The sequence below is a fragment of the Octopus sinensis genome, linkage group LG7, assembly GCF_006345805.1.
Source record: "Octopus sinensis linkage group LG7, ASM634580v1, whole genome shotgun sequence".
Classification (NCBI taxonomy): domain Eukaryota; kingdom Metazoa; phylum Mollusca; class Cephalopoda; order Octopoda; family Octopodidae; genus Octopus; species Octopus sinensis.
In genome coordinates, this window is record NC_043003.1 from 64,755,603 (window position 1) to 64,764,322 (window position 8,720).

The following is an 8,720-nucleotide window of genomic DNA, read 5'->3' on the forward strand; positions in this document are numbered from 1 at the left end:
TACATACATACTTACATACCTATAATAATATAAATAATATATATATGCATATATACTTACGTATATGTACATACATCTATACGTTTATATATGCATATGTGGGCACAGGACATATATATACACACACATATATACACTCACATATATACATATACATATATATGTATGTATGTATGTATGTATGTATGTATGTATGTATGTATGTATGTAAGTATGTATGTATAAGATTTATTTAAATGCAAAACAGCATATTACAAATTAGATATTTAAAAAAAAAACATTTTGTTGACCAGTTTATTGAAAACGAAAGTTAAAAATGCATTCAATCAGTTTCTCGAACAAATCACAATTTACTTATCTCCTGCGCTACATAAATTCACATACTCAATTGTCAACAGATAAATAAAACAAGCGGTTTCAATATATTTATCAACGCGTGTTTTCTCGTAGACAAAATAATTTTCATGTTCTGTTTGTTACTTTGGAAACGGGCATGAATGTGTCAGTGGCTCACGATTGGCTAAAATTACCAAAATTTTCAAACTCTAATTGCTAATAACGCTTTATTTCGTAATTTATAGCGAAAATGATTTTCATGTCATTCATTAGCCAATAAAAGTGTATCATTACACTAAATATGAAATCAATTCGAACAGAAATTGATGCTGGCAGCCACACCGACAAGATCCCATGGAAGTTCTAGTCAGGGAAATTCGCAGATTATAAGGAATAAAATAATGATTAAAAGTAGATAGAAGAATACAGACAGGAGAATAAAGTTCCCAGTTCATCTTTTTCCAGAAGCTATGGAGGTTGGTCCGTACTTACGTGAAGGTATAATCCCTTAGGTATAATCCCAGGCAAATCCTGGCAGTATTTTGAATGATGCGTTCATGTTGAAGTTAGGGATTAAGTGAAAATTGCCCACGTTGTTATATAAAGTGAGAAAGACAGACATGGAGATAGAGAGAAGTGGGTTGTAAGTGAGTGGCTAGAAGAGAGAGGGGAAAGAGAGAGAAAAGAGGGAGAAAAAAGAGAGAAAATACAGGAATGGGATAGGGGCTGGGATATGACTGAAAGCGGAAGTAAAATAAAAAACCAAAATTGAAAATAAAAATAATAATAAGCTGGAAATAAAAGAATAAAGATAGAAATAAAAAAAGTAAAGATAGAGATAAGATGCCAGTATTATTCTTCGTAATTTCATATCGTCTGGAAAAAGATCAGCTGTGAACTTTATTCTCCAGTCTGTATTCTTCAATCTACTTTTAATCTTTATTTTATTCCTTATAAACTGTTAATTTCCCTGTCTGGAACTTTCATACTCACCTTGTCTCTGACGACAGGATACCCAGTGTATTGAGATGCTAACCTATCACTTGGGATATCCCAAAACAGTTGTAAGACTTCAAATTCATCTTACCCTAATCAGATTATTATGACTTGAGGTACTCATCCTGCCTTGGTTTTTATTGTCCTTTTCCTCTAATATGTGCCTGCTAACACGGAAGCGTAATACGGATCCACAGCTCCAGCTTCAGTTGTGAACTTGGAATCTAACGGATGACCAAGTATAGCACTTACTCGGCGTAGCTATTCGTTTAGATTACCAGTGAACTAAACGCCACGTATTCTATACATACATACATACATACATACATACATGCATACATACATACATACATACATACATACATACATACATACACACATAAACACACACACACACACACACACACACACACACACACACACACACATATATATATGTATATATGTATAGTATATATGTATACTATATATGTATGCATGTATAGTTTTTAGGATCACCTCACATGTATAGACCACGCTACTAATAGTTTCGCGTACTTGGGACCCCCGTACGCTCTTCAGGCGTGGACTATTCCACTAAACTAACGAGTGTTATATTCAGTCCATTATTTAAACTGCTTAGTTGGGTGAAATAGTCCACGCCTGAAAAACGTACGTGTCTCCCATGTACGTGAAACTATATTTATATTTTAACAGATATATTTCACATAGTTAAAGGTTTCGTCAAAACCTTTTAGCGCCTAAGAGGCGTAGGACACTGCATAAATGATTTCAAAGATACTTCCGGTTGATCTTAAATACTTATACTAAATATGAATACAATACAATCGAATTAAAGTTGAGAACGAAAGATTTGAACGTGTTTATTTTAAGGAAAGAATGAACAAGTACATGTGGTCCCACTTTAGAACATGTAATTTGTCATTCAAATGTAATTGTAGAGTTATTAGAGCAAATAAATGAGTAACAAAAAAGACATAAAATCTCTAACAGCTGTTTCTAGATTAGCTGTGCATATCGTGCATGTGGTGCATATCTCATGGAGCAAGGATTTCCATATAAAAGCCAACTATTTCGTCTTCAGAGAGGAAAGATTAGATATTACTAGTCCCATCAGCTTTTTTCGATGGAGTTATTAGCAACGATGGCGTTATTGGAAATGATGAATGAACAAAGCAGATTCGATTGTTATAGTAAAAGAGACACGCAGATGGGATCAACGTACGTTCGAATCGTCACCAACCCGTGGAGTTACCCAAGCGTACGCATAATCTCGCAGAAAAGCGAAGAAATATGAAGAAAGGGCTAGTGTCTTCTAGTATAGCCTCTAGAGTGAATTTGGTAGACGGAAACTGAAAGATGCCCGTCGTATATGTGTGTGTGTGTGTGTTTGTCCCCCTATCACTGCTTGATAACTGGTGTTGGTGTGTTTACGTCCCAATAACATAACGGTTCAGCAAATGAGACTGATAGAATAAGTACTTGGCTTAAAAAGTAAGTCCTGGGATCGATTTGTTCGACTAAAACCCCTCAAGGTGGTGCTCCAGTATGACTGCAGTAAAATGACTGAAACAATATATATATTCTGAAAAGAATATATGTATGTATGTATGTATGTATGTATGTATGTATGTATGTATGTATCATATATGTGTGTATATATATATGTATGTATTATATATGTATGTATGTATGTATTATATATATGTATGTATATATGTATGTATTATACATGTATGTATGTATGCATGTATGTATGCATGTATGTATGTATGTATGTATGCATGCATGTATGTATGTATGTATGTATGTACGTATGTATGTACGTGTGTGTATGAGTGTAAGTATTTATGTATGTATGTATGTATGTACGTATATACGTATGTATGCATGTATGTATGTATGTATGGATGGATGGATGGATGGATGGATGGATGTGTGTGTATGTATGTATGAGTGTAAGTATTTATGTATGTGTGTTGATAACATCCAGAAGAAAATGCTTCTGAGTGTTAAGTGAAGAAAGTGTGTATGTATGTATTCATTTATTTGTTTAGCGGTTTCAGTCATTTGACTGTGGTCATGGTGGATCACCGCCTTTAGTCAAACGAATCGACCTCAGAACTTATTCTTTGTAAGCCTAGTACTTACTCTATCGGTCTCTTTTGCTGAATCGCTTACTTACGGGCTCGTAAACATACCAACATCGGTTGTCAAGCGATGATGGAGGGACAAACACAGACAAACAAACATACACACACGCACACACACGCACGCACACACACACACACATACACACACACACACAAACACACACATACATATATATATATACGGCGGTTTTCTTTCAGTTTCCATCTACCAAATCCACTCACGGACCAAATGGCTGGAGTAAATGTTGAGTATCAATCAACGGATACTGTCATTATTGCTTGAGACGTCAACAGGGGGGAGGTGGGTCAAGTGTTGGGCTGGCGTCTTTGGTGGTATGATGGTCGGGTCATAGAAAGTCCCAGCTGGCATTAAGATGACATCGAATACGTATGTTACCTTCTTAAAGGAAAATTGCCAGCCATGGTTCAAAAACCCAAAACTTTCCTTCAAGGGAAAGCTGGTTTTTATGCAAGATAGTGTCCCGTCTCATGCAGCGAAGAATTCTAAGGAATACCTGCAGCAAATAAGCTTCTCTGGAGGTCGTTTGATGGAGTGGCCCCTTATTCCCCTGACTTAAAATCGATCGAGAACCTGTAGAGTGTCCTCAAGACGCGCGTTTACCAAGATGGACGGCAGTTTTCGAGTAAAGTTACGCTCTGAGATGCTATTGTAGATGCTGCTGAAAGCATGACACAAGAGGATATCATCACCTTGACAAATTCAATGGATCAGCGCAAAAGGAAGGTTATTGCATGTGGAGGAGCATACATCAGACATTAGAGGCTGTATGACATCATATTCCCATGATTAGTTTTATTCGATCGTATTATTATGTTTACCATTAAATCCTTGATTTTTTTTGTTAAACGTTTACTGTTGAATTAAATGAATATTTGTTCTGACATAGTTATCGTTTTTATTATACTTACCTAATAATTTGCGACGGTGAAAATGTTGCCCAATCACAAAAATGGCCGCCATTTGTTGGCGTCTGCGCAGATCCGATTTGTTTTAACAGAATGTGCTCAGATAGATGTTACCAACAGTTAGTAGAAAAACAACATATACATTTATTTATTGAGAGAAGGTTGATTTGCCTAATAATGTAGGACGCAGTGTAGTTGAATGCCTGAGTAACACCTTATAGCTTTATCAGAGCTTCAAATATGAAATGCAATTTGTTTGGGAAAGCAAATACATTTAAGCGTACATATAGGAAGGAATTATCAGAGAGAAAGCATATACGTGGAAAATGGACACAAAGGGCTCACATACAATTAGAATAATATTAGTTCTAAGATATGAATAATGATGGAGGGGGTGGGGTCATAAGGAAAAAGATGACGAAGGAATATACTATTATCTTAAGAGATTCATTAGCTTACAGCGGTTTCCGCGATAACCGGTGTCGGTGTATTTACGTCCCTGTAACTTGGTGGTTCGGCAAAAGAACACGATAGAATAAGCACCAGGCTTAAGAAAAAAGTACTTGGCTGACACAAGTGAAAGATAAAATGATAAAAGATAAATATCTATCTATCTATCCATCCATCCATCTATCTATCTATCTATCTATCTATCTATCTATCTATCTATCTATCTATCTATCTATCTATCTATCTATCAATCAATCAATCAATCAATCATCAATCAATCATCAATCAATCAATCAATCAATCAATCAATCTATCTATCTATCTATCTATCTATCTATCTATCTATCTATATATCTATCTATTTGTCTGTCTGTATGTCTGTCTGTCTGTCTGCCTCTCTCTTTCTCTATCTATATCTATCTATCTATCTATCTATCTATCTATCTATCTATCTATCTGTCTGTCTATCTATCTGTCTGTCTGTCTGTCTGTCTGTCTGTCTGTCTGTCTGTCTGTCTGTCTGTCTGTCTATCTGTCTGTCTGTCTGTCTGTCTGTATGTATGTATATGCGCTCGCGTGTCTCTGTGTGTGTCTGCGTGTATGTAAAAGGAAATGGCATGAGCTACAAGTTGTTCCGGTGCAATACAAATCGAAGAGATTACAGACTTCTCACCGATAAGAGTCCGTTCATTCTATAGGAGTAGCAGAGAGTGATTTGAGGGATAGATTCGGCTGTTATTACTAGCTGGTTGAGAGACTATGTAGAGACTTCCTCGTGGCCTTTGATGAATAGTAAGACGTTTGGAATGTATATATGCGTGTGTATATGTGTGTGTGTGTGTGTCTAATTATGTCGATATTGGAATATGCAATTGTCCTCTGTATAATTATCGAAACAAGCTGGACGGGAGCCTTTTCTGTCTGTCTGTTTGTCTGTTGTCTCTCTGACTGCCTGCCTATCTGTCTGTCTGTCTGTCTGTCTCTCTCTCCTTCTCTCTTTCTGTCTCTCTCGTTCTCTGACTCGCACACACTAAAACAGATTGATAAAAATTTCCTTCCACCGACTCCTCACTTTCACACACACACACATACACACAAACACATACACACATTCAGGCACGCACGCATACGCACACACACATACGCATATGCAACACACACGTTTACACGCTCATTCTCTCTTTCTTTCCTTTACGCAATCGAGAAACAAGCAACATTGTTAGCAATGGAGTTACTTCATCACGTGACTGACTCATCGCTTATGTATGACCAGTAGACGCTTATTCTACGTTACGCTAATAATTACAAAACTTTATTATCAAAATCGTTTTTCAACTGCTAACTTCGGCGAGTTATATATATATATACTAGCAGTATTGCCCGGCGTTGCTAGGGTTTGTTTTCTTTTCGACCCTTTAGAATTGGAATTTTTGAAAAGTAAAAATTTTGCATTATGTAGCTTGTTATTCTCTTGATGTGAACATCTTTCTGGTTGAAAGACACCGAAAATGGCGATACAGCAGTCAAAAGATTGTAAAAAATAGGGATTTTCATAGAAAAAAAGCACCTTTTTGATGTTAATAATTTTGGGTCTTAACATGGTCCGATTTGAATTTTTTTTCTACGGAATGAAGAGCAAGCCTTCTTCTATCATACTTTCAATTTTGGTCAACTTGCGCCGCAGGGTCTCGGAGGAGAAAGTGTTAGTTGAAGCCTACGAAACCTGCCATACACAGACAACTTCAGCTTTATATATATATATATATATGAAGGCGGTTTCGTATAGGACTTTTGTTGTAGTTGAGTGCTAAATTACAATATTTCCCTAGTGTTTAGAGTGGTACATTCATGATGACGACATTGTGGTTTCGATTCCCGCATCGGGTGGTGTTTCGTGGTCTTCATTTCACGTTGCTCCAGTCCGCTCAGCATTGAATGGGTAACTCTGTGATGGACTGGCGTTCTATCCAGGAGGGTCGTTATGATCCCGGCCACTTATAGTTGCCATGGTAACCGAGTAACCGACCCTACAAATCCTAAGGTTCGAGATGGCAAACGTGGGTTTTAAAAGATCATTTATACTCTATCTCCTACCTGTTTCAGTCCCTGAACTGTGGCCATGCTGTAGCAATGCCTTGAAGAATTTTAGCGGAACGAATCAACCTTAATACTGATCTTTTTAAAACCTGGTACTTATTCCATCGCTATCTTTCAACGAAGTGCTAAGTTACGGGAACATAGACACACCAACACCTGTTGTCAAGCGGTGATGGAAGACAAATACAACACCCCTCCACACACACACATATACATACGCACACACACACAAACCTATCTATCTATCTGTCTGTTTGTCTAATATATCTATCTATCTATCTTTATCTATTTATTTATTTATTTATTTATTTATTTCTGTAAACGACCAGCTTCCGTCTACCAAATCCACTCACAAGGCTTTGGTCGGCCTAAAGCTATAATGGAAGATACCCAGAGTTCCACGCAGTGGGACCGAACCCGGAAGCATGAGGTGGGAGAGAAAACCTCATTATCACCCTACCACTCCTGCACTTTTATGTATAGTTCCTCCATATCGTTACAAATTTCGCTTCACAATCATGTGCACTTATGCTTTTACTATCATAGCCGTAGGGTTTGCTACGGCAACAGACTTAAGTCTATCCAATGCCTATGAGGGAAACTAGGCTAACGGCAACTTTACAAAGTTCGTTACCCCCCCCCACACACACACACACCGATGCACACGCACACACATATATATAAATATACAGAGAGAGAGAGGGAAAGAAAGAAAGAAAGAAAGAAATAAAGAAAGAGAGTGGGATGGGGAAATAAATAAATGATGGATTTAATTTGCAGAATGATACATGATAAAAACGAAAAAAAGAACGGGAGAAAAATCAAAAGAAAAAGAAACAAATATAACAAAATTAATAAGTAAGCTATGTTTTGTACTCCCATCCATTGGCAGACGATAACATACTTCTCCATTTTTTTTCTTTTTCTGAACGAACGACAAATTTGAGCAACAGTCTATGTTGGCGGTGGAATTGAATGTGGAATACAGCAAGATTAAGTAACGATAAATAATTGAATAATTTAAATAAATAAACAGTCAAGAAAAAAAAAGAAAGAAACGAGGAGAAAAATGAATATTATGTGTGTGTGTATGTGTGAAAATGAATGGTCACGTGAGGGAGAACGAAACCGCAAATAGCATTGAGTAAATAAAGTAAAATTATAAGTCAGTGGTTGTCCGGTGTTGAATGTCGATAACCACAGCTTGTGAGATAAACATTTGCATTAACATTCATTCACAATACATACATATATACATTCATACATACATATATACACATACATTAACGTACGAACGTATAAATTCATGTGTGTGTAATGTATGTGTGTGTATATATATATATAGATATATATATATATATATATATAGATATATATATATATATATATATATATATATATATATATACCTCTGCGTACACACACACAACAGGACATATATTATATAAATAAATACATGAAAATTATGTTAAGAATAAAATTTTAAATAATCTTTTCTACTCTAGGCACGAGGCCCGAAATTTTGGCGGTGGGGCCAGTCGATTAGATCGACCTCAGTACGCAACTGGTACTTAATTTATCGATCCCGATAGGATGAATGGCAAAGTCGACCTCGGCGGAATTTGAACTCAGAACGTAAAGACAGACGAAATACCTATTTCTTTACTACCCACAAAAGGCTAAACACGGAGAGGACAAACAAGAACAAACGGATTAAGTCGATTATATAGACCCCAGTGCGTAACTGGTACTTAATTTATC